Below are 25870 nucleotides of genomic sequence, written 5' to 3' on the forward strand. Positions count from 1 at the left end.
CTCTTTAATTATCATGTGTTCTGCCAAAGGTGCAGTCAGGGGTGTTTATAAGGAAACGAAGATGGTAAGCCAAATTTCATTTGCAGATCAGACATGCCTGCTAGCAAACGAAGCCAAGGTTTTAGGTGCAGATGAGATCAGTAGTTCTGTCCTCCAGGGAAGGTGGCTGCACCTCAAAAATTAATGAGTAATTTTTCAAATTGATGTCGTAAGTTAAACTAGTCATTTTCACAATTAAGTGCTTTACCAAGCATTTAGGAAACAGTAGTTTCTCATTGGAAAACCAGTTCTGAGGTCCAATTGGAGAAGATACAAAGCAAACCCAAGGTTATATCAACTCTACTCAGGCACTGCATGAATACCATTGGGAAGGGAAGTAAGGACATCTCCTTGCAGGGCAGGGAGAGGATGTTCCATGTTACAAAGGCACTGGAGTCCAAACTGGGTAGTTTTCCTGACCACAGTAAAGCACTTTGCTTGCCTGTTACAAAGCCAACCTTTAAATTACAAACCTTACTAATAATTATTAGTTATTTTCCTTCTGAGTCCTGCATTGGTTTACTATAATAACCAATACTCCCCTGATCCACTGATGGGGAAACAATGAGGCAACGCACAGGATTGCCTTGACAGTAACCACAGGGCCTGCAAATGCAAGCTAGCTCCCTTATCTCCTGGCCCACCTTCAAGACAGTCTCCTCTTTCCCTCCCTTCTGTGATGGGGCCACCTCTGTCATCCTTTCCTAGGCAGAATTTGTCCAGAGCCCGCTGCCAGGCCAGCTATGGTTTCTTTGCAATGCATCACACATGTCAGCACAGGTGCCAAGGAAACGCAGCATCTCTTTTGGCAACGGAGGCAGCACACAAAGACTTGATGAACTGAACTCACAACATGCTGTGTGAGTTTGGGTAAGGTATTATTTCTAGCCCAGGTTTCCTGTGCACCACCACGTGTCAGTTCTAACTTACAGGCTGACCCTGGGATGCTAACGCGAAGCTGTCTTTGAGGACAGGGGGAACTTTGCCTGTGAGAGTTGCAGTTTTGCAGACAAACAATGTCCTGATGCATCTCCTGCAGCCGGAGGAGAAATGGTGTGTCCATGCTGGAAGCCAGCTGAAGCCAAACTATTCCTCCACCAGCACAAATACTGGCTTTGTTGTTACTGCTTCCTGTGCTGTTTATAACAGGAAAGCTTTTGTAGTGTTTTGTTTGGATTTTCTTTTGCCTTTTGTTCATCTATATAGCAAAGAAAACACAAAGTTTAAGCTGACCCGATTTGGAGCAGACCCAAAGTTTCACATTAAAAAAAAAAAAAACACAGAAAACAAATACAGCCCTTGCAGACAGAAATGAAAGGCCAGCTATTCCTGTTATGCTGAAGACATTCACTTTTATTACATTACATATGATACAAGTCCTAGCTGTCAAAATCCTCAGGAGCACCTAAACAGATAATAAACAATCAGTGAAAGACTTATGGCTACATGTTTTTCATAGTATTGGAAATCACCTGGGAACCATATTTTAATGGAAAATACAGCTTGATGGAGACAAGCTTCATAGATTTATGAAGAAACTGCAGCACAAATCAAGTGGAGGGTTTAGCTTTCCAAAATGGTATGGAAGCACTAGAAAATAGCACCTAAAAAAAAGAAAAAAAAAGAAAAAAAAAAGAAAGGACGAAGAAGGACAAGCAAAGAGGAAAGAAAGAAGTGCCCTTCTAATGATTTATGCTGCAGAGAAGGAATATGCCTACTTGTGATCCTGTTACCCTCACTGCTCCTTGTGATTGTTATTCTTCCCCTAAGAGAAGCGGTCATGTTACACACTGACAGAAAGTTACACCTCTTCAATGTGATTTGTCCACTTAAAACAACATTTATCATGTTGCCAGTTTATAAATCATTTAGGCCAACGAGATTAAGGCTATAGGAAGCCAGCACCCCTAACTGATCCTCATGCCAGATAATTCACAGACCTGCATTTGTTTACACTGAACCTTATCAGCCAAAATAGTAGAGCCCGGTGCCAGCTAAATGCCGGTTCCTTCATCGGCGTGAGCACAGGACAAGGTGCAGCACTGACACGTTGGAGGCCAGCCTCCTGCCCCAAGCACAGCCCTACTGACAGCACCCTGCCAGCCCCTGAAGCCAAACGCCTCTTCCTCTGCACACCAGAGGAGCAGAAGATTCAAGGCTCACCCACGTATTTTATCTACCTCAAATATGATCAAATGGAAAACTTCAATTTTTATTGTTTAACCCCTGTAAATACTTTGTCCCCCAGCCAAATCACAGACACAAACCACCCCGCCATCTTTGCTCTGTGCTGAGCATTGATTCCACTAAGCTGAAGTTGTCAAACTTAAGGTTGGCCTTTTGTCCAAATTAAACTCTTAAAAGGATGAGAAGAGGCTGAAATCCCATCTCGGACACGCGATCCAGCCCGCACCACTGTCTATAGTTACTGAGAGGCGGCAGGTGCCAGGCCCCAGCTCAGCGAGCTGCACGGACCTGCACGCAGCAAGACAGCCCGTGCACCCCAGCCAAAATACAGGGTTTTAATTTAGCTTGGGATAAAGAGCCCAGGCCCACACTTCTTATATTGCAAGGAAATGAAAAACAGCTAAGCACTAAGGGTGAGAGCTTTGGATCCAGAGGATTTCAAACTAATTGACAAGCAATTAATAACCTTAGACCTGACGATCTTTACATGTGGGAGATAGCACAAGGGAAGAGGAACTACAGGGAAAACCTTTGTCATTTAATGTCCTTTGCCTTAGATGTGGTGTTTGAAATCCACACAGAAAGTTGTATTAGTCTGTGTAAGACATTGTCCGGACAGAGCTCTTCTGCAGAATCTTGTAATCTGAAGCATTTTATTATTATTATTATTATTTTTTTTTTTTAATGGGAAACTCTTATACAGTGAATTATTCTTAATCCAAACTAGAGATGACAAATTACAGGATCAAAAATTGCTTTAGAAGATACTGGATGAAGACTTAGCCCATCAGAGCTACCTATCCTTTACCACACGGCACCACAGGCCTTGCTTCAGTTTTCAGTTCGGGGCGCATGGACCAAGGCACCAGATTAAAACCCATGGTGGGTCCTTCAATGACATCAGTGCACAACTGCTTTTGACAGTTCTGGAACATGAAGCTCTATGTTGTCACAACTGCATTCACAACTGGGGCCTGCACCACTTTGAACCACTGCCATTGCTCTTCCTTCCACATCTCGGTGATTCTCACCCCAGTTACTTTGCTGTCTTCCCTTTGGCCTCCTGTAGGATCTTCTAGGTACGAGTTGTAGAATTCAGCACTGTGGTCTTGGTGCCACCTTCTAAAATGCCCAGCACTTCATGATAACACATTCAAGGAGTTTTTCAAAAGGTATGATGATTGCTTCCTGAGGAAGTGGCTGTCCAAAAATACTTGTCTACCTCTGACAGCCTGTCCTGGAGAAACTAAAATTTAAGACTCTGAAAGGTTAAAAAGAAATTGGAAGTACACAGCTGATTCTTCAGAAACAGCCACTGGTTTAGGGACAACCAGCACAAGATGCCCTGGGCCTTCTTTTTTCCCAGAAGCATTAAATATAATGCTCTGGCTTTACCCTTTAACTATTAAAGAATACTGAATATTGACATGGCTATCAGGATATTTAATGTTTGGGTTTAACCTGAAATGAGGGCTATCTGTAGAAAATGAACAGCAAAGTAGTAACAAGCTAGATAAACTTACTTCTCTGCAGACTGCAGAGTACAGAAAGGAACCCAAACAGCTTTAAAAGAAAGCTTCCCATCAGCAAGAGTAACTCCTGTTTGAAGAGCGCTGGTCTGAGAGCTATAATGCCCTAACCATTCAGCAAGGGCCCTGCTGGATCACAATGGAAGGAGAAATGACCAGTCATCAAAAACCACATGCATAAAGCGTTTGTTGTTTTAACAGTTTCTCTAGCATCCACTAAAACAAAGGCGAAAAGTTTTTTTAGGATGGACAGATGCCTGGTCACCATCTACTGCTGCTGACAGAGCCCTGGAGAAAACCTCTGGCAGAATGAACTCAAGCAGACAGGCCAGGGCCTGATCTGGCACAAATGGAAACCCATATCCAGGGGTGAGCGTACACCCGATATGACGCCTGAAAGGAGATACTGTAGACAAAGGTGAGGACAGAAGTACAGCTCCTCTCTAACCATGACCCTGAGCACTCACAATCCAGGCAACATCAACAGGAGCCCCTGGAGACCTGTTCCTCCAAAATCTGCTTTTGTCACCCCCCAAAAACATAAACATTTTATAGATTCAGAGCCGTTGCCTGTAATTACTACTCTGGTCCTGCAGAGCATGAATCTGCTGTACAGGCTGCACAAGTACAGTGAGACAAGAAGAACAAGTGCCTGGGCAGCATTTGACAAAATGATCTCACATAGCTGGAAAACCCCTCTCTACGAAAGGCTTTCTGGTAGATGTACCCAAAAAAGCATGCTAAACAAGGCTGTAAAAATGTAGGTGTTTGAGCCACAAATTAACTGATTGACAGCTACTGTCATCTTATAGAAACAGCTTGCATTTCTTACAGTGTAGTAGAAAATAAAACTGCTCTAACAAGTCTTATATCAAAAGCAAAACTTCTAAGTTGAGAGCCCTTTGAATTTAAAGCATCATTAAAGATCCTCTTGAGCACTGAAGATCTAATGGCACTTTTGACCAGAGCTACAGCACATCGTAGTTTCCAGGATGTGAACTCCATTCTGTCTGCTGAACTCCCCATCACTCTCAGTAACTGTACTGTACTTCCTTACTTTCCTTACCCAGAACACTGCTTGTAGTCAGTGCCTCTGATCCTGCGTGGTACAGCCCAGCCCAGAGGGGCTGCCCTTTGGTGGTGGATAAGGCAGAATAATCTGTCCAAATTTGGATCTTTGGATGCAGCTTTGAAGCACACAGTAGGTGTTACAGAAGTTTCAAAAACATAAAGGACAAAGAGAAAATAGAGGGATAATATCATCAGAGCAAAAACGTAATAGAAAATCACTGGATTTCCTTTTAACAAGTGAATTATATAATGAGTTCATTAAGTAGATGAACTACCCAATATATATATTATATAGATGAACTACCCCATATATATAAAATGTATATATAACATACATGTATAATATATATAACGTATATATACACACACACTATAGGAACAACTCCTAGCAGCTGCTAGGTGACCTCCCAGGACTTCACCATTTCCAACTACACTACTTTTAAGAGCTTGGCACTGAAACACCACACAAAGTGACACTTTTTTCCACTCTCTCGTAACTAAGTTAGACAAACTATTTTGCAACAGAATTAAAATTAAACAGACCTCACAGAATGAGAGAAAGGTTTTGCTTTGTTTCATTTTATTTCACCGGGAAGTGGCTGCTGCTTGGTTTAACAATAGACAAGCCTTCTCAGGTGATGGGAGGAATGAAAAATGTGAGCAGTTAAGAACTCCTGATCATTGAGGAGATATTTGAGACAGAGAGCTCGATTAACTGCTTGCTAAGAGACAGAGGAGAATATTGTTGCTTTTTGCCACTGTTTCAGCACAGCAAAGATACACAGAAGATGCCAATCTTGCATCTGGATCTGAATTTCAATGACCACACCTGGGTGGGGGTTGACATTTAATTTAGATTTTTTTCTTTGTAACTGGTTAATACTAATATCCACCGTAATCCTCAGACTACTTTTACTGAATTTACATTTCACTGAATATCCTATCACACAGCTTATAACTACTGCAATGTTGCTCCTCTGCCTAAACAAATGCATGGCAAAAATACCACTATTATCAATTTATAGCTATCTGTACACATCTACAGAGAACAAATGAATTTGTGCTTAACACATCTAGAATCAAGTGCACCAGATCAGACAGTATGACTTATGACAAAAGGACATAAAGAAAACTCTCCTGACCTTGCTCTCCTCTAAGCAGAAGAGCCTGCTCATCTCCACAGCACAGCAGGGATGAGCAAATTACTCAGGACCAAAACTCACCTGGAGCTTTAAGTCAGTGCCTGCACCAAACACATGCATGAAATTCTGCCAGATTGGAAACACCAGTGGCAGATCCTATTGCAATCACATCTAGAAGCAGGAAAGCTCAGTAAAACTCAGCTCTTGATTCATATCTGTCCTCAAATCCTGAAGTCAACCCTGAGCTTCTGGGTTGGATGCATGACTTCTCCGAAAAGATCAGCTTGAGATAAAAGCTAATGTTTTCCCTCTGTGCCATAGAAGAGGATTACGGATCTGTCACCTGAAACCATGCCTCTTTGGGACAATCTCTCTCAGAGGATGCCGTTAAAAGTGTCCCCTTAGCAAGATGTTATGCTTGCCATAAGATTTCTATTGCTATTTTCATCAGCCTTTGGTGTAGCATCTCCAACCTGTGAAACACATGGATGGGACAGGGAGGAGAGCTGGAAGATAAGGTAACACTCAAGGGAAAAGGTTTACAAGATGATTCTTATTTGGCTGCTATGCAGTATAGACCAGTCACATGAAAAAGAACAAATTTGAAGCCTGTTTCTAAGTGGAAAACAATTGTTTAAACAACCTGAATGTAAAGGGGAATGAACGGCTCTCCTGCCAGTTAAATCAGTCCTTCAACCTCTTCAGTTACATGACCTTCCTAAATGTGAAAATGTTCTATGTATTTTCAGCTTCTTGGAGATCTGAGCGCTGACCATGGACCACTGATCAGACAGAGGGCAGAAATAAGTCATGGAGAAGGGAAAAAGCTCTTGCAATAATTAATTTTATTTCAGTGTAAATGAAGGTTTCTAGAAATTGGGGTGAGGGAACAAAACAAAGAACTGGTTAAATACTAAAGTCTTTAATGAATTTGCAAGTGGTCTAAAACCCACCAAATCAGAAAAGGATGCACTTTTTGATCGCCCTGAAACTCAACAGTGATTGTCTTAAGGGGAAGAGCGTTGGTTCATTATAAAGACTTCAATTATCACCAAAATCTGAAAATGCTTGGAGACCAGGTTTTGAGCCCAGATCCAACTTTTACCTTAACTGAAAACAAATAACATTTCAATGTTTCACCGAAAAACAGCCTCTGAACAGTACAGTGCAACTGACTTTTGCCTGATAAACCAGCAGTGAAAGGATAGACCAAACACCTTCTCCTCAGAAGCCATAAACAGTGTTTTCTGAATTCAACATCTCTTTTGGTCTAGCCTTTGTAGCAGACTCGATGCTTCAAAATCTTTCCTGCACACAGCTGTGTAACAAATGCCACCAAGACAGCTTCCTCACTGGGGATTGTCTTTAGCCACAAAAATCTATTAAGGTGAAAATCAGTTAAAATGTAATGCATTGTGAAGTGAATTAAAATATTCTTACTGGTTTGTTGCAAATGCAAATTCAAAGTTAGTCCACTCAAGTTCACCATTTGCTATTCATCAACCCCAAATTACAGGACACTGAGCCAGCTAGGGATCAATGTACGTGTATATTTTCCCTTCAGTTTTGTACCTCTGCTACGCAGTGATGGAGAGAGAAAGAATCAGGATCAGGAGGAGGGCTAAAAGGAGAACATTGCAAGGGAACAAGAAAGTCCTCTCCTATTATTTTTACTCATAGTGTCCCAGCACAGTCCTATCCTCTGAAGTTAGAGGCACACATACACAATCCGGGAAGTCTTCCAGATTTCTTTTTAAGGAAATGAAGCTCTCAACACTGGCTCCATTAAGAAGGGTATTTTTGGTTTTCCACAGTGCCATCAGCAGCACCGAGTAGGGCTCTGAATACATGCCTGGAGGTTGTGCAGCACGCAGCTCTGTCCATGCAGAGCTAGAAAAGCTGTCATCGCCATACCAAGTTCCCCAACAACTGGGCTACGTCACACGCCTGCGCATGGCTCTACGACAAAACCCATCCCAGTGCTGGCCACTTACAGCACGAATCCAGTTCAGGGTGTGAGCTTTCCAAATAAATACTTCCAGCTCTTTGGGCTGTGAAAATAGTCTTCAAAATGCATGAAGACATCTTCACTGGTAACTCCAAAACCTAAAGGACGCCCAGGACTTCCCAATGCCTGCTCCTCTTAGCAGAAGCATTGAGCTGAGGTGCTAATGCCACTGCCTGAAATTGTGTTGCCTCCCCAAAGTTTCAGAGTTCCTGTTAGTCCTTCTCAAGTAGCCAATCATTCAGTGCTCCCTGCTGTAGCTGCTATGAGGTATTTCCACAAACTGAGAATAAAAATACTAAGTATATTTAAAATAAAATCCATAGGGATTGTCTAAACAAATTAGACTAAGTGGAGTCTATGTGCTTGTTTATTTTCCCTTCAGATGGTACTCTTGTTATGCAGTGGCAAGAAAGAATCAAGATCATTAGGAGGGCTAAAATAAGAATATTGCAGAACAAGAAAGCCTCATCTCTAAAATAAGAATATTGCAGGAGAACAAGAAAAGCTCATCTGATGAATTGTTTCATTGACTTACGTGGAGTTATACTGATTTACACAGCTAATGACTGCTCCATTCTGCTGAACTACCAAGGACTATCAAGCTGAATGCAATGTCATAATATGACAATATTCAGTACTTAACAGCTTTTTAATGTCAGATTTGCAAATGTCTCCATTTCAGAATATGAAGAAGACATCATTGAATTTCCACATTGTCACAGAATCCTGAAATCTTGCCATTTCTTCACAGTGGATTGTTTGGGATTGAAATATTTCTCATGAATAAATTAAGTAATATAAAAATTGACAGCTCAACTATAACATCTGCTCATCCATAAAAGAGTCACTCCACCCAGCTGAGTGGGCGAAGTAAACTTTACAAGGTTGAATTAATGTAGGTACTGATGGAAATACAACCCTTTTTAATCAGCATAATTTCAAAATAAATTCTTAAGTAATAAAAAAGTAAAGCACACTATAACAAGTGGAGTGAGATGATCTGAATTAATCAGCCACAGCTGTACTGTTAGTGGGAATGCCCTAAAAGTCCTAGTGTTCTCTCCCACAACACGATGAAACCTACATCAAGTTGCTTAAAAATCTTGCTTATGAAGCAACCAGTTTTTGAGCCACTAGTCAAGTGTGTCTGAAATGATTTGAAAAAGTTCAGCCCAAATACTGAGTCACTCCATTATTCAGGACAAAGCTTTCACAAACAACACATCAGGGAAGAAAAAAAAAAAAAAAGAGAGAGAGAGAGAGAGCAAACCAAGTATTTGAACAAATTTTCTGGAGAGTCTGGAAGGAGAAAGCTCAGCCCATTACTGTCATCCGACAAACGCCAACTCAGCAAAGTCACATCTCAGCTGAACTTTAAACACAAATTTTCTTTCAAGACATCAGGTACCCGAAAGCAAAACATCCTCTCTTCACTGATATGTAAAAGGAGAGGGAAATCTGGTGAGAACTCAGAATTTCAAACATACAGGTGTTGTAGGAAAATATGAGCACTATGTAACTGCAAGGCCCAGTTTAAGAATAAAGCCACTTCAAAAAATATTAAAAATACAGGATGAGGGTAGTTCATCGTGCACCTCCCTCCTTCAAAGGAGTGTTCTGTGAGTCTGTGTTCACCTCACGGTGGTAGGCATGAGATGTAAATGCCGTTCTGACCCTAGTGCACACACACCTTGATACCATTTCCCTGTCATAACCACATCAGAGCTGCCAATGTCCATGCATATCCATGTTACACCGGGGCTATTCTGCAGCAGCAGGATGGCAACGCAGAGTGGTTTGACCTCCGTATGTAATTTTACTATCTTTGCAGAACTGCATTCTCCTCTTGCTGATATGCTCAGTGATTATTTCTTGTCTTTATCTTTTGTGCTTGTTTGCTTATTTAGGTGGTAGCAGCGTGCTGATCGTGACAAATAGCTTGGAGGATTCCAAGTGGTTGAGTATTTCCTCCTTCAGTGGCTTCATAACAACTCATTATCAGTAGCTTCTCCATTCCCATGCCTTGAGCACACCCCCATTTGCTTTGGGGTTTTTCTTCTGCTGATAGGTGTGCACCCCTCACCCAAACGCCAGGGCTCCTCCAGTCCCTTGATGGATCTGCTCAGGATCTCTGCTCTGAGATCAGCTGCCAGGTCCTGGTAAGGGCAGCTCTTTTCCTTCATTTACAGCCAGCTCTTTGTGAGATGCTTTAAGAATGAAGCTCGGAACAGACCGCTCTGTGAGTTCAGACAGGAAAAGACCCCTGTCTTCAAACGTCCTTGGGGGTTGCTAACAAGTCTATGTGTTGCTGCCAAGGAATTCCTGTCTTTTGGCTCTCCTAGGCATAAGTTCTCACCCAAGGAAGTCCCCCTGCCTCTCTGATTGGCAGGGAAAAAAAAAAACACAAACCCATGTCCACAGGGCTGCTGCCTTCAGAGAGGAGCGTGCAAGGAGGGGGGCAGGTACTTTGGTTTAGTTTAAAACAACTGACCTTAGTGATGACACCGAAGCAGCTACACAAATTATGTTTAACACTGCAGCTTCATGTGTATGCAGAAGCCAACCTGAAGTTAATATAGTGTATTTTCAGAGCTACTACACAGCGCATGTTTAGAACTCCAAATGGAATCCATTCCCTTCACTCAGCATGTGAGATAAATCTGCTAAATTAGAAATTTGTTTATATTCTGAGCAGGTAACACCAAAACAACATACCTACTGCAGTTCAAGCAATGCATTCCTAAAGTGGCCTACAGTGCATCTGCACTCCAGTGCCGTATTTACATTTGTAGCTCCTGTGTATTCTGCACGTAGCAGTTGTTCTCTAAAGCCTGTTGGTAAACAAAGAATACAATTTCTACCATGATTAGACTTGTTTAGATCATCGTATTAAATTCAGAAATCGCAATTCATCTGCAAACATCCCTGTTTCCCAAAATCTCTGTCTGCTAGGGTCTTGGAGATAGGCAGAGTCTGAACAGGGAAACCAACTCCTGATGTGAACAAAGCCTGCTTTGAGCACAATTAGGTTTTCACTGTAGGCACATTAAGCACCTACCAAAGCGGGGCCCTCACCCGTGGCTGAGGCTTCCAGACCCCACTATAAACGCTAAGCAATCGCAATAGAACGAGGTCTCAATTAATATCACTGAACTGCTGGCTTGGTCAGCATCCAAGGTTACAGGGAGATGCTGAGGCACATCAGCGAGTGCATGCAGATTATGGGAGAGATGTAACCTTGTGCTGCGGAGAGCACCTCAGCTGTGTTTCATACCTATTCTTCACAGTCCTTACAAGGGATAGTTCCAGCTCAGGAACAAACCCAGCCTTGCTCCAAGGGTATTGTATGTAAAGATTAACAGTGTCAAACGGTGACAGCACTATCGTAAATTCCAAGCACACAAAAACTAAGATGTTAAATCCTATCTCTATAACTTCTGTTTCTCTCAATGCGAAATTCAGAAGGTGTTGAATGGAAGTGATCACAGAAAGTAGTAGCTTGATTGATAAAGTCCCTATCTGGTCATTTACGATCTGGCTGAAGGAGAAGCAGCTTTTGCCAGACAGAAAAGCAATTAATCTGCAAACAAGCCGAGGAACAGCAGGGCTGTGCATTGGAGTCTCAGGCTGCTGGGAGCTCATGAGAGGAGATAAGACTGCAGCCTGCTATTTATTGTACATTTTAATTAAGTGCTTGTTAACGGCAGTTATCTTAACAGTCATAAAATTACTGTTGTAATGCATTTTGTTTGAGGAAAAAAAAAATGGAGGGAGCCGAAGGACTTTATGAAAGCAGTCACAGATTGCTTTCACTTTAAATCAAAGAATAAATTCTGAAGAGGAGGGATGTTGCAATGATCTAAGCCGAGCCACTAATGGTTATTTAATGTGGCCATCAGTGTTTGTAAGTCCCTAGCATACGGAACGTACACAATAGCCTCCAAACCCTCTTTAACACTTATTTGAGATGACAGGAAAAATGAAACCGTTTGTGCTTTCAATGGAAAAGCAATCATTGGTACATTATATTCTGCTTGCCCTATCATGCTAATGCATGGTAAAAATGTCACCAAATGTATTTAAGGACCTGATGGAGTGTTGCTGTTTGATTCCTGTTACCGGGCTGATTAATAAAAATCTTCAATTTGTATGTAAATGCAGTGGGGTTTCATATCATCCGCATACCTGCACCTGGAGAAAATAATAAACTGAAGTTTAATGCAGCAATTATAAGCATTTATGGAACTCTTTAAAGAGGCTGCCTGCCTCCCCTGACCATCAAGATGAGATATTCACAGAGGAATATTACTGATGCTCAGACAAGCAGGGCTGCAGATGGTCCCCAGTGCAAATGCTGCCAATGCAGATTAACTCACTGACTCATACTCACTTTGGTACAACAATGTAAGCTACTTATTGTTAGACAAAAGTGTCATATTTTTCCCTACATCAGAAATAAAATCAAATTGAACCGTTCTTTGGAGTGGAGGGAAGGGTGGTAATTAACATTTCAAATGAGGTGTGTTTGCATCATTTACACTTTTCCTGACATCATTTAATTCCCCTGTGCATATGTTCCCATGACAACATCATCACCACAGATAAAAATTGCATCGGTACAACAGAAACTCTTCAAGATATATGACAACAGCTGTTTGTTTGTTTTTTTAAAAAATCCCTCTAATGATCTTCAGACTTTTAACCAGTGACCCCCTAATGGCTGATCCTTAATAAAACAAAGTATGCAGCTATTTGCATCTTCACAGATGGATATTGGAAAGGGTTTGTGGTTTGGGTACTAATGGAATAATAAGTACCACGTATTGGATATGGTCATGTGGAGGAATACATTACAACACAGATAGATATCAGCTTTGATGTATGCCCATGCACAAGCTCTGCTCACAGAGCGATCCATGATTAAGTGCATGTGACATAGATGTTCTGAGTTTGTTGTAAGCATTTGCTAATCTGCATTTGCAAATTTCAGCGAATGTGCTCAAAATGAAAAACAAACATATTCAACTCGAATCCCCGGGAGACACTACACTGGATAAATTATTGTTCCATTGTTTCAACACTGTATTTTTATTGGAGAGCAATTCCTAACTACTAGCAGAGTACCAACGGCTTTCCACAACTGTGATGCTCTTCAGATTACAGCCAGAGAATGAAATCAGGGAGCTACCAAAAGCGCGACAATAATTAGTCTCTTATTTAATAGTCTCAGACAAGGCTTTAACTTATCCCATCCACAACTGAGTGCTCTGTTGACACTGAAGAGCTGTTTTTATTCTGCTTCCCATGGTGCACGATCGAGCCAGCCTCCCCAAAGAAGTTTAGTGGAGGATGGCCCTTGTTTAAGCCAGCCTCCAGCTTGTCACCAAACAATAGTTCAGGCCCAGCTGTGGCAGCATTTGGCTCGCACACCGCACGCACTGCCTGAAAAGCTGTTTCCCTCTTCGGAGGTGCAAGCAAAATGCACACCCTGCTCAGATAGCTCGGTCCTTTAACCAAAAAGCACGCCAAGGGCCAGGTTTGGGCATGCTCTCCAACAACTGCTCCAGAAGCAGCTCCCCAGCACTGCGCTGACAGACTGAACACATCCTTTCCAAGAAAGCCTCTGCTCCAGATGTAGCTCTAAACCCAAAGTCGAAGCAATTCTGTAACTGTTGAGAGGAAAGCAGCTGCATTAGAGGTCTCCAGACCCAAAGAGAAGTCAGAACCCATTCTGGGGGATTTGGCAATTACCAGCCAAACGCTGCTTTGTTTATCATCCTAAAGAGCAAGCAGGGATGCAGACAATCAGCAGCACAGGAACACCACGCTGCAGAGAAGAGCTGCACTACCAAGATGCCTCGCAGAAGCACCAACCATTGTACTCACTGGTAGGCGATGGGCCAAATAATGGCAGAAAACAACCTGAGCTATGTTGAGAGCAGCCCCAGTTTTTTTGACGTGTTCACAGAGATTACCTGCTTTTAGCCTGAGTTCCACCCAAGCTGGTAAAATGTTGATCTGCTATTACACCTGTGGCTGGGGAGCTTATGAGGGTTCAGCTCCTGCCCCATTTTGACGTGTCTTGATAGATGCAAGTGCTGCTGTTCCCACACGCTACCGCCCACCCAGCCCAGACCTGCAGCGTCAGGGGGCAGAAGCTGAGGCATCATGGTTGCCAAACAGACACTGACTGTGACGACACATTGCATCAGCGCTTGTTCTGAGCCCCAGACAGCCCAAGGGGAGCTCTGGCACTTGGGGTTCAGAAGCCCAGGTGCAGCCGCCCCAGCAGGGAGGCAGGAGAGCTGCTGGTACTGCAGAACCTGCGAGCTGTGCAGGAGCACAACCACCAACAGTCCTCTTCGTGGGTTATCAACACAACTGGCAGCTCAGTTCAGCTGATAGAGCCGTTATTGCTGGTCATAACACCAGACACTGAAAGCACGCCAGCCAGTTTTCAGATCCCGAGCTGGCTCCGCAGCAATTACTAAAAAAAATAAAAAAATAAGTATGCACCATCAAGGGAGTCACTGAAGGATAAATATGGATTCCCACAATGACAGTTAAATAGAAACACTTCTGACTGCATTTGAGGTAAGACATAAAACTGCTAAAGTCAAGAATTAATTTTCAATTGCAAACAGGATTATAGAATTTTTAAAATCTCAGAGGAATTCAAAAGTCAAAGGTATTGTAGATCATCCTGCCTTTCTCTCTCCCTCACTTCAGACCACAATCATGGTTCTGATGTGGAAATTTCCTTATAAAGACAACAGATTTTTATATATATATATTTTTGGTAGCTCTGCCATCACATTAGTATAGTGAACCTACGTACATTACTTAAATCTTGTACCTTGCCCTTCAGAAATAAGGGGAAAACGGGAACTTAAAACATGAAGACCCCTGCTTCTTAGAAGAGCAAATGCAAAATGACATTTGCAAATAATCATCTACCAGGAGCGCTATATTCTCTGGAAAATGCTTGTTTTAATGCATGGCTGTGAATGAGACAAAAAGCTAAACAGTGTTTCCAGGAAGAAAACGCTTTTTCTTTTTTTTTTAAAGTAATCTTGCATGGATATCATACTATTTTGAAGACAGATTCACATTTACCATCCTCCAATATTGTTGACCTTTACTTCGATTAGCAAAACGTTAAACCTCATTTATTAATAACATGCATGGAGAATGCTTCGTTACCATTTACACATATATGAATTCTGCTCCAAGATATACACATGAACAGAATTGACACTAAGGACTTGTAAACCCCAGTACCAACCAAGCTATATGCACAATGTTGTGCCAATAGCAAGGACTGAAAATACTGAACATTCGTTCAGAGATTCTGAACAATATTTTGTCATTACGTGTCATCAGAGCTTCAAAAACCCTGCAGTCAGTATCTATGCAGCTTGCTCAAGCTAAAATCACATCATAGTGACCTTACTACTTCACATTTTGATTTTTCATTCTTCCTTAGGAAGCTCCTAAGAAGCCTGACCAGCCACGCACAGGTTTGTACCAGAAAACATGCTTTGGAAGTGCAGTATGGGGTAGAAGGCACAACTGCTTTACAGTTACTGTGCCATAGCTCTAGCTTCAGTATGGCCACACTGAATGGCCTGGGAGAATCCCTGACCTTGGCCTGTTAAACAGAATCACACCTTTCATACCAACTTTACAAGCGTGTGAAGAAGTTTGGTCAGTCACATTTATAAAGTGACCTGAAAACCTCAGAAGAAGGGGACTGGGTACTTGTGCTGCTCCCTCACTCCTTTGCAACTCCCTGTGAAGTGACTGACTAGATTTAGACTGACCCACAGATCTCTAAAACCCTGTATCTATACCAATACATGTACACACATATCACTTGTTTTCTAACTCTAAATTTAAGAATTTCATTATTAAGTCTGAAGCATGTAGGTTCTGAGCCCGAGGTTTGTAGAGCACATTTAGAGCAGCACCTGAAATACTTGATGACAATGTGAAAGGAGCTGGATGGCTATGTGGTGCTGGCATCTCATGCCTGCCTTTGGCCACCTCACCAGCTCATTACACAGGGAAGTTACAGAGAGCTTAGTGCCACTCAGATGGTGGGAACCGGGAGAAAACCAACTAAAACATTTTGACGGGCACCTTCACATACAGCATGTACTATGAAATGAGCCGTGGTGTCCTGAAGTTTGGTCTCCTATGGCAAAGCTGCTCAGTGAATACATACTTGGTTCAGAAACAAGTCCTCAAATGTATTTAGGAATGCTTTGAATACTTAACAACCCAACAGCTAAGATAGCACTGGAAACCTGCAGACCTGATGTACTTTCAAACAGTAAATCCTTTTTGAAGCCATCACTGGTATCTTCTACTTTCCTCTTCACAGCTCATTACAGCTCAGGCCAGCTTCACACATTTGCATGCTCATCTAATTATATTTGTTAGAGCATGGATGTTTGTAACCCAGTGTAGTACAAGCTGTAGTGTTGATATAGTAACAGCAGTGCAAACATGCCCTACTTCTGTACGACATAGGGCTGGCCTGCATGGTAATGTGATTGTATAATAATCTGCAGCATTCAGGTATACTATTAACTCCACGCTAATTACTGCATGTTCAGATGAGGTGAGTGAGGTAGCTTACTCTTATGCAAAACAATAAACCACTTCACACAGGTGCACTTACGTTGCTTGCTAAGGCTACGTCTAGAGGCCTGAGCAGTAAGGCAAATGAAACACGCTTGGGATATGGCTGGGCACCAAGGGCAGCCTGGCCATAAGCAGGGGGCTTCAGAGCAAGTGGCTGGCAGAGGTAAAAAGCCCACTGAGGATCCTCCTGCACGCTCCCAGAATTGCTGAATTTGAGTCTAAGTGTAGCCTGAGTGCACAAGGAGCAGGGTGAACACCAAAGGTGCTCAGCAGTGGCTCCTCCATGTGGGTAAGCATTGCTTCACTCACACGGATGGGAAATATCAGCACATTCATATCAACTTAATTATCGGCACAGTTAGAAGTTGCAAAACTTGTGTTTAGACAAGGCTTTAAAACTTTTTCCTTCGCTGTTTGGAAAGTTGGTTTTACTGTTCCTCTACCGTATTTTCAATGGTTTCATATGTCATTCCTTGTTGAAGCCCAGGACTCTGTATGGTCTAGTGGAAGGGAATGGGTCTTATTACTCTGAATTTTACTTTAGTTTAAAATGGCCACTGTAAAGATAAATTGCCTGAAAAAAAAGAGACCTTCAAATCATTAGAAATACTTCCTAACCTTGCCATAAAGATTTCTTTTACCACTGTGACCTTAATGAGAATGTTTCCCTTAAGAATTGTGGAGAGTTTTATGAGAAAGTAACAACAAAACAGTGAGAAACCTTAGCAACATTGAAAAAAATCAATAAGAGAAAAAAAATAAAATAATCTCTCAGGAAAAAGGCCAATACCAACTTTTAAGATGACCAAACTCTAATATCCTCTCATTTGTAAGTTTAATTTGTTTTCTGTACTATTTTTATCTCACTGAACTGTTATTATGTGAAGTACAGAAAAAAACATCTTTTACTTAGGAGAATTCTTGACCAGCTTTCTCCTAAATATGATATTCTTGGGAAAACAGGATATCATTTAATAGATGGAAAGAACAGTCCACAGCCACAATACACAAAATCTGATCTACAGCTCCAGCTAATCCACTGCTTGGCATATGCCTAGTTTTCTGCATGTGTGACGTGTTCCCTAAAAGCCACCGATTCCCATTAAACACCTCAACAGGCCCAGGAGCGAAGCATCAGTCTGAGCACCCTGCCAAAGCTATGCCCAACATACCACAATATAACCTCAGCCCACCTCCAAAACCACCACAGGTGAATTGAGCATCCTAAGGATTAGCAATAACCCCGATGACAGTGAGAAGCAGTTGCAGCCGTATAAAGAACATTTTGGAGAAAATCTGACCTTGCTGATATCCACAGATCTTCAGTGCTGTGTTCCAGCAGGAGCAGGAGTTGTCCCAGGCCATGGAGACAGCCTTCCAACTGCAATGCCAGCCTTGCCTGCCTCTCCGCTGCTAAGAAGATGGCCACAGACCCTGTGAGAGGAACAAAAAAAAACCTCTGTCTTGGTACATTTTTCTGCTGCATCTTCATGGTTTGCACATCCATATTTCAGCATTTATTATTATAAAATAATTAGTCTGAATCATCAGCAAAAATCTCAACATTACAAATAAAATTTTGTAAAATTTCCTATTTAGTGGAAAAGCATTTTTATTCTCAAAAATCAAATTCTCCAGTACAAAAAATATCAAGCCTTCAGTCGACTGACAGTTCCGAGGAGGAAAAGGGAAAGACATCCACAGACCTTTCACTAGTTAGTTCCTTGATTTATTACACAATTGCAGTATTTTGAAAGCCATTCTGAAAAAGAAAGCCTCATTCAGTTACGTTTTGAAATTTGATGACCGAGCAGCTATATAGCATTTCTTTTTTAAAAAAGCCAATGACATTTCTGTCTTGAGAAGCAACTCCACTTATATATATGTGTTTTAAAGAACAAGTTGTTCTTGAAGCAGCAGGGAAGTAAAGCTGTCCAAACAACAGAAGAAACATCAACAACTCTGGAGATTGAAAGTCCCCCACCTAGATTTTATTCTGAGCCTTGATTCGCAGTAATACCTTCCAAGGGATGGAAAGAAGCCTCCTCCTCTATAGCCACAAGCTTCCCGCAGAGGAATCCAAAGAATCACACACTGCAGTGATTCTTCCAATGACCACCATCGTGTCTACATCACAGATATGATGTGGCATTAAACAGTGATCTCTTCCAAGCTGGGCTGCGTTAGTGAAAGAAAGCAATCCTACGATGAGACCCAAACTTTATCAGACCTTAAACATGTCCAAGAAATCTCAGCAAGAACAGAACTTTGACTGCTTTACTGTTTTCTAGAACTGCCATGTCAGGTTCAATACCATATATTTTTAATATATATATGGGTAATGGAAACCAAAGAACTGAATAAACCCAAAATCTTTCTGAACAGTCCTTTCAGGATACACACAAATAGTCAGATGTACACTACTTCTCAGGTCTTTGAAGAAAAGTACTCCATGTGCAGAAAGGTACTTCTGGAAGTTCAATGCAATGACCAGTATTTATTCAGAGATCCTAAACTACAGAACTAGAATCCAGAACTATTCGAAGAGCACATTTCACCAACCACTGAAGTCAGGTATCTCAGGCACGGAAGACAGCAACCATTCAATGTGACATCACAATGCCACGTACAAGTTGAGGATACGTAAAAACCAAACAGGAAAAAAGTGAAACAGCTCTAACTTAAACTAATTGCTCCAGGTCTGCCCAATGGCACTGAACTTGTATTCCCTGTGCTGCTGGACGTACCTACGTGTCTGTAACATAACAGCCACAGCCTCGACGTTACGCCTCATTGAGAGTTATCATCTTCCCCATCCGGTGTCCCTCCCCGTCCTCATCACTAGCTATTACATTGATTCAGAAAATGACTCCAAAGGAAAAATACCACTCGCTAATTACTACGGAGTGGAGTTCATTCAGCACTTCAAGTTTCCTTGGAGGCTTCTTACCCAAACATTAACCCTCAACCAAACCAACCTCAGCTGTTTCAACATTCTTTTTTTTTTTTTTTTTTTTTTAAAGCGTGTATATAAAAGAAAAGCCAGGCCAGTTGCAGTCAGACTTCTTGGCAATTTAACATTTTTAACCAAAGTAATTTATAAATTATGCAAGTGGAATATTTATTTATGTGAAGAATTTTGTGGGTTTTTTTGAAAGGTGGGGTTGGAACTGCTTTTATTTGGTAAGTGACTGAGAAATCTCTGAATGTTGTCTTGTATAAACTTCACAGCAGCAGTGACATTACAGAACAATTTTGCTTTTGTTGAGGGAATATGTACATTTTAATTAGATATTTTAATTACTACCCGGTTGCTTATATATAGCTATGTGAACTGAAAATGGTTTGGGCTTTACTTTTTGATCTGTCCTAATATAAAAGGCGGTGTAATTTAAGCACAACAAAACTGGAGTGTTCTTCTCTCCGCAGCACGAGGGGAAAGACACGCAGCAGGAGCTGAACGAGGACTTGAAAGGAGCCGTGCTGGCCGCCTATCAGGGTCCCCCCATTTGCACACCAAAGGTAGGAGACATCTGGGGCAGAGCCCGTGCAGTGCCTTCTCGCCGGCCTCGGCAGCGCCTGCGCCGGGGGAATTCTGCCCCAGCAGAAACGGGGCTTCCAGCCCTTTCATGCTGCTCCAGCCTGTTTACCTACCATGGAGGGGTCAGAGCACAGGAAGAAATCTTAACCCGACGTTTGAGGCGAAGAGCGCTGCGAAGCCAAGGACCTGGCCACATGTGGGATTCGGTCACCAGCACGGCTCCTGCAGCCAGCGCTAATGCAAGCCCCAAAAGTAGGGCAAAAAACCTCAGCTGAGCTGCTCCTGCCTGCACCCTACCTGGAGACTGAGGTCGTGGTGAAGAAGTGCTCCAAGACATTGCAACAGGTATCACAGAAATGCTAAGTATTTTGGGGGGGTTATATTTAGAAAGTTACTGAATGGCAAGATGTTATACGCCTGCCGTGCACGCTACGTTTTCCACACAGGCATAAATAATGCAGTCAGATAAGCATGGTCACTCGTGAACCTACACACAGTCACCACGTTACTCTTCACTTGTCTGGATATTCTGGGGGGAGGCATCCCCCGCCCAGCTGAGCAACGAGCTGCCCCACAGCGGGGCTGCGCTTGGCCACCCTCCAGCTCTGGACACACCAGAGAGCAGAGGCAAGTCGACAGAGGAGGAGAACACAAAGATGAGGGCAGTGAGAGGAAGGAAACTATCAGATGTCACAGTCCCAACAAGCCCTTGCTTTCAGTAGGATCAGCTAGAGGGTTTGTAATACTCTTCTAACACCATGCCTAACACATGATAGTAGCAAGGCTGCTACAACCCAGTAAAGGTTGAACAGACCCCTCGCAAGCACAACAAGGTCTAATTCACTCTAAAGCTCAGAGCAGGTACTGAACAGCACTTCTGTAAACTGCTGCTTTGCATAGACCAAAAGCATGAATTGTGCCCAGATATGTAAGACTTAGGGGGGAAAAGAACTATTTTAAACCACACCATATTAACAGGAGATCCGGCCAAATATTACAGCATTTGAATTTCTTTTAAAAAGTGAATATTTTGATAAAATGTATCTGCTGTAAAACCAGTTTTCAAATTCCCAGTACATTTTTTAATGGAATCCCAGGTTAGGTGTATCAGGTAACGTGCCTCACTGAGACAAAGCGTTTCTGTTTTCCAGCCAACTAATAATCAGGTTGCATGTGGTGGCCCTTAATGGCAAAGAACAATTGCTATTAAAGGAACATAGCAATTAAATTGCTGGGGCTATATTGCCACATCCTCGAACTTAGCTTTAGGAGTGGGCTTTTTATGATGCAACCTCCACCAAGATTTCTTCACAGAGATTCTCTTGCAATGTGTCAAAGGCAAAGGTTTGCTCTCCACCTCTGTTCAGAAGCTGCTCGTAAACCCAGAGGAACTTTCAGACTCCAGGAGGCCAAAGCTCTCCATACAGAGGCCCGATTGACACCACCAACCAGTTATCCTTGCCATGATCGTCACTGCCTTCACTCACTGAGATATGAGGTCCCTACAAAAATTAACGTGATTTGTAGTGCCACCTCTCTATTGGAAATTTCTCCAGCAGGAAGGGGTGTGTTATTCACATTGCAGCTCTGAGCTATACTCACAAATACATTAGAGGCTCCTGCAGCCAGTAATCTGGGGGTATCGCAGCTGAAGAACTCCAGCTGTGGTCCTGAAGGCAGGGGTTGAGACCTTGTAGTTGATGCCCAGATCTCAGAAGCATGATCTGGCTCCTGGACATGATAGGCTTCCCGTACAGAGCAGCGTTACCATAATCCCTCTCTTGTCATGAAGTATTCAATTTTCTTTTTCATTCTTAGAAAATAAAATGCTAAATTACCCAGTTTAGTAGGTCAATGTCAAAACTTATGATGAAAAAGGATCTTCCTAAGAGAGTTTCTTAAAACCTGTATAATCAGGTTGGTAATGCTGCCCACAGGGAAAACCCATTAGCAGAAATCTCCAGCACATTTCAGAAAGCTGAACCTAAGTGGATTGTGGGTGTGCCTACCCGTTTGTTAAACTGCGAGCAGTCCACCTCATCCAGAAGCGTTGCTACATCGCAGTGTGATGGTTTCCCCTGCATGCTCCTGCTCTTGAGGCAGGGACGGGCTCGCGCAGCCACTGGGCAGACTTCGTGGTGACGACGAAGCAGCCGACACCTTCCTCGCACAACTGGAAGAAATTCTGCAGCCGGTCTAAAGGGTTAAGCTCTACCCCTGAACTTCAATACTCTGCAATTCTATGCACTCTCTTTTTAGAGTACTCTTCCTTCCTTCCTACCCGCTAACACAATAGGGAAAGCTTTGTTATCATTAATCATCTTCGGAGCCCTGGGGACTCGGAGCATGGACGCTGCCGCAGCCTCACCAAGCAAACCCACGCAGACACGCACCGAAGTTTCTGACAGAGTTCACTCCTGCAGATTTTCATTAGTGACCGGATTTACGAGCTGGGGACGTGGTTAATGGTTCATCTAAAAACTCAGAGGAACTCTATCTTTAATAATTATCACCAGAATCAATATTTTCAATTAAAGGATTTGAGCCTTTTTCTCCCCCCATGCCATGAAGGTCCGTAATCTGCATGGGAGGAAAAAATGGATTTTTTAGGCTAAAAATCAAATAATCTCTGGCAGTGCACAGAAGCACCATATTAGGAAAGGTGAGATGAGCAAGCTGAACAAAGATGGAAATGCATCCACAGTGGTACATTTTTGAGAGAGAATGATTGTGCCCTAACAGAGAACTATTTAGGCAAACTAAACACTTTAAGCAGCAGGTACCACAGGAGTTTAGCAACAGTTGTTTGACTAAGTCACCTTGCCAGCCTCCTAACAAACGGCCCCCCAAAAGCAGCCTGTCTTGTAATTTCTGGAGACTTAGAAGGAAAAGGATATCCTGTAGAAATTATAGAAAAGCAACAGGGCTGAGAAAACATTTGTAAATAAGTCATCAACATTCCAATTACATCTCTGACTCCTTGATCTAAATGTCTTGGGTTTTTTCCATGCATTCTGATACATACAACTCATTTAAAAATATATACTCAGTACAGAAAAACAAAGACAACAAAACAATCCTGGTTTCTCAAACAGGATTTTTATCTGCAGGTGCAAATTCTGCACCTATTAATAACTGTTTCCTCAATTTAATGCCTGTTCTTCATAAAAAATACAGCACTAACATTAATTTATCCAATTGCCTATCTGAAGCTGCAAGATGAGAGGTTGAGTTGTAGAGAAACCAGCTTTAAAAACTCTTCAGACATCTACAAATTCCCCCAAAACAATCCAGTAACAATTCTGTAACTAAAAATAAATCAACACCTTCTGATTGAAGGTCCTGTGTCAGCATCCCCAGTGCCATACACATCACACACTGGTTCTGTGTCTGAAGCTATGTGAACACCAAAGAGTTGTGCAAGTGCACGACAAGTTAAATGTCCCCACTGATCTGCAAAATGTTTATTTTTAGGTGTAATTGTAGTAACTACACATGCAGTTTAGGTCCACAGCATTGATTTTACGTGCCTACCCCCATGCTACTACAATATTGATAATTTGAATCCAATTTATTCTCCTTGTTTATACAGCTAACAAGATGTGTGTGTACACAGCGTGCTGTGAGCTAAGACCACGTCTTGTTCCAAAGGAATTGCAGTCTAAAAAAAGCTGAGCACTGGAGAGCAAGCTGGTCCTCACTGAGAAACAGACAGGAGGAAAAACTAAGACAAGAGATGACAGGAACAGTGAAGCAGAGGGACTGGGCAGCGTGCAATGGAGGTACCTGGGCTCACGCCATGAAAGAGTTCATGGCATAGATGAAGACCTGGGACTTAGACACTTCTGGAGGTAAATGGAAATGCCCTGCAAAGCAGTGCCTCAAACCCAGGGACTGTGGGCACTTTTCCCATCAGGTTTACATTTATAAGAAGGGATTTTCAGTGTTTTCATACTTTAACAAGGGCAACGCAAAGATAAATAGAGGTAAGGAGGAAGAGGTGGCAACCAAATAGCAACAATAGCGGCCAAAACCATGGACATATCTAGGAAAGATGGGATCTGGCAGGCTTGGGTAAGAGACCCAAATAGGATGCAGATGGAAACACTAAATAAGTAACCAGTTACCTCCCTTCTACCCCAAGCAATGTCTGCTGCCTCACCTTGAGGGTGCCCACCGAGGGAAAGGGGCTGCGGGGCCACACCAGTGGCCGTGCCTGTCGGAGGTCAGCCCGTCTCCAGCCCATCTCCAGCCCGTGCACTGGAGGCAGGTGGTCTCATCAAGCACAGCACCCTCACCTGGGCACAGGGTATCTGCCTGCCCCCACCTGTGGGGACTGTTCTCCCAGGTGCTTTATCCCATCATTTCAGACTTCTTTTTTCCCTCATTTTGATCAATATTCACCACAGCACATTATCCCTTCCTTTAAATTGCTGTTGCTTTCTTTAAGAGCATAAGCTTTACACTAACTGTATTTTAATTGCTGTTTACACATCCCTCAAGCATGCATAATCATGAATTGTTCAACAAAGGCCAGGACATTTTATAAATAAAATCTCACTTGCTATTGAGAATGACAATACTAGCTGGCAGCATCTGGATGCATTTTCAAAGTGAAGATTTTACTTTTACAAGACAAGACTGAAACCACAGATAGAATAAGCTGGTGTGAAACCTGCAGAAAGCTTTTTTTCCCCTCCTGTTCATCGAATAGCAGTGTAAGTCTGTGAGTGGGAGGAAAGTTAAAGCTTACACACAGCCCAGCATGCCAGCCCGTGCCCTACTGAGATGCTTGACTGTCTACCGCTTCTGAGCAGCTGGAAAAACGTCAAACTGTCATCACTGATTAAAATGGGATTTTATAGAAAGCATCACACGTGTTGTCAGAATTCTAGACTTCCTTCTACACAATGGAAGCACAATTTTGACTCGCTCTTCCTCTTGCCACCACAGGATTTACCATTGATGTCCCCGAGAGAACAAGCGAGAAATGTCGCTTCGCCCATACGTACCCTGAGGTGACAAACCTTGTGGGACCCACACACCCCTTTCCCATGCGCGTGAACCCCAAAACACCTCCACATGAGCACACCTGTATAGCTGGGTTCTCCACTGACATTTCAGCTGGGAGGCCACAGAGATAATCAGCTTGTCTTGGAGGGAATAGGGTGGGTGCTAAGTGGGCCACTTAAATACCCTCAGGCAGGGCTGGGGTTGGCCTGAAGGCGGGACAAGGTGGAGGCAGAGAAGTGGTTGAGGGTGGCTATGTGTGTGTGAGGACTGATGGCGATCAGTGGGGCTGGCACCAGGTGCCCCCCCTGTGGTGAGGCCACCCCAAGCCCTATGTGGGGTCAGGCCATGCAGTGCGGGGCCTGGCCCTGGGACATGCTGCCCCCAGGCCTGGCGGCACCAGACCCCTGAGGAACAGGGTCCTCCTGCAGTGTCCCCAGAGCCAGGCCCACACCTGACGTGTCCCCAGCCTGCCCGTGGCCACACAGTTTAGCAGCAAACACCAATAAACTCAGCTGGGAGCTCGGGCTGAAGGCTCCACCATTCTGTGTGTGTCGGTGGCCACTACGCCAAGGCACAAAGGGAGGGCCTGCCCGGGTGCCTTCTCCTAAATCCTGTCCCCATTGCGCTTCCCTGAGCGCCCAGTGAGCCCACCCATGGGGACACCACAGCCAGCTCCTTGTCCCTGACAAAA

General features: G+C 43.0%; 2 long non-coding RNA genes across 2 annotated transcripts; both read left to right on the forward strand.

The window, feature by feature from the left end:
• The first annotated feature begins 8178 nt into the window (after positions 1 to 8178).
• On the forward strand, positions 8179 to 9059 carry LOC311443269. Its single transcript, XR_014697168.1, has 2 exons — positions 8179 to 8243; positions 8359 to 9059. It is a non-coding gene; the product is annotated as an uncharacterized lncRNA (long non-coding RNA).
• Positions 9060 to 20116: 11057 nt separating this feature from the next.
• LOC311443266 lies at positions 20117 to 25034 on the forward strand. Its single transcript, XR_014697165.1, has 2 exons — positions 20117 to 20511; positions 23759 to 25034. It is a non-coding gene; the product is annotated as an uncharacterized lncRNA (long non-coding RNA).
• Positions 25035 to 25870: the final 836 nt, after the last annotated feature.

The sequence above is a fragment of the Aythya ferina genome (genome assembly GCF_964211825.1).
Source record: "Aythya ferina genome assembly, chromosome: 12".
NCBI lineage: Eukaryota > Metazoa > Chordata > Aves > Anseriformes > Anatidae > Aythya > Aythya ferina.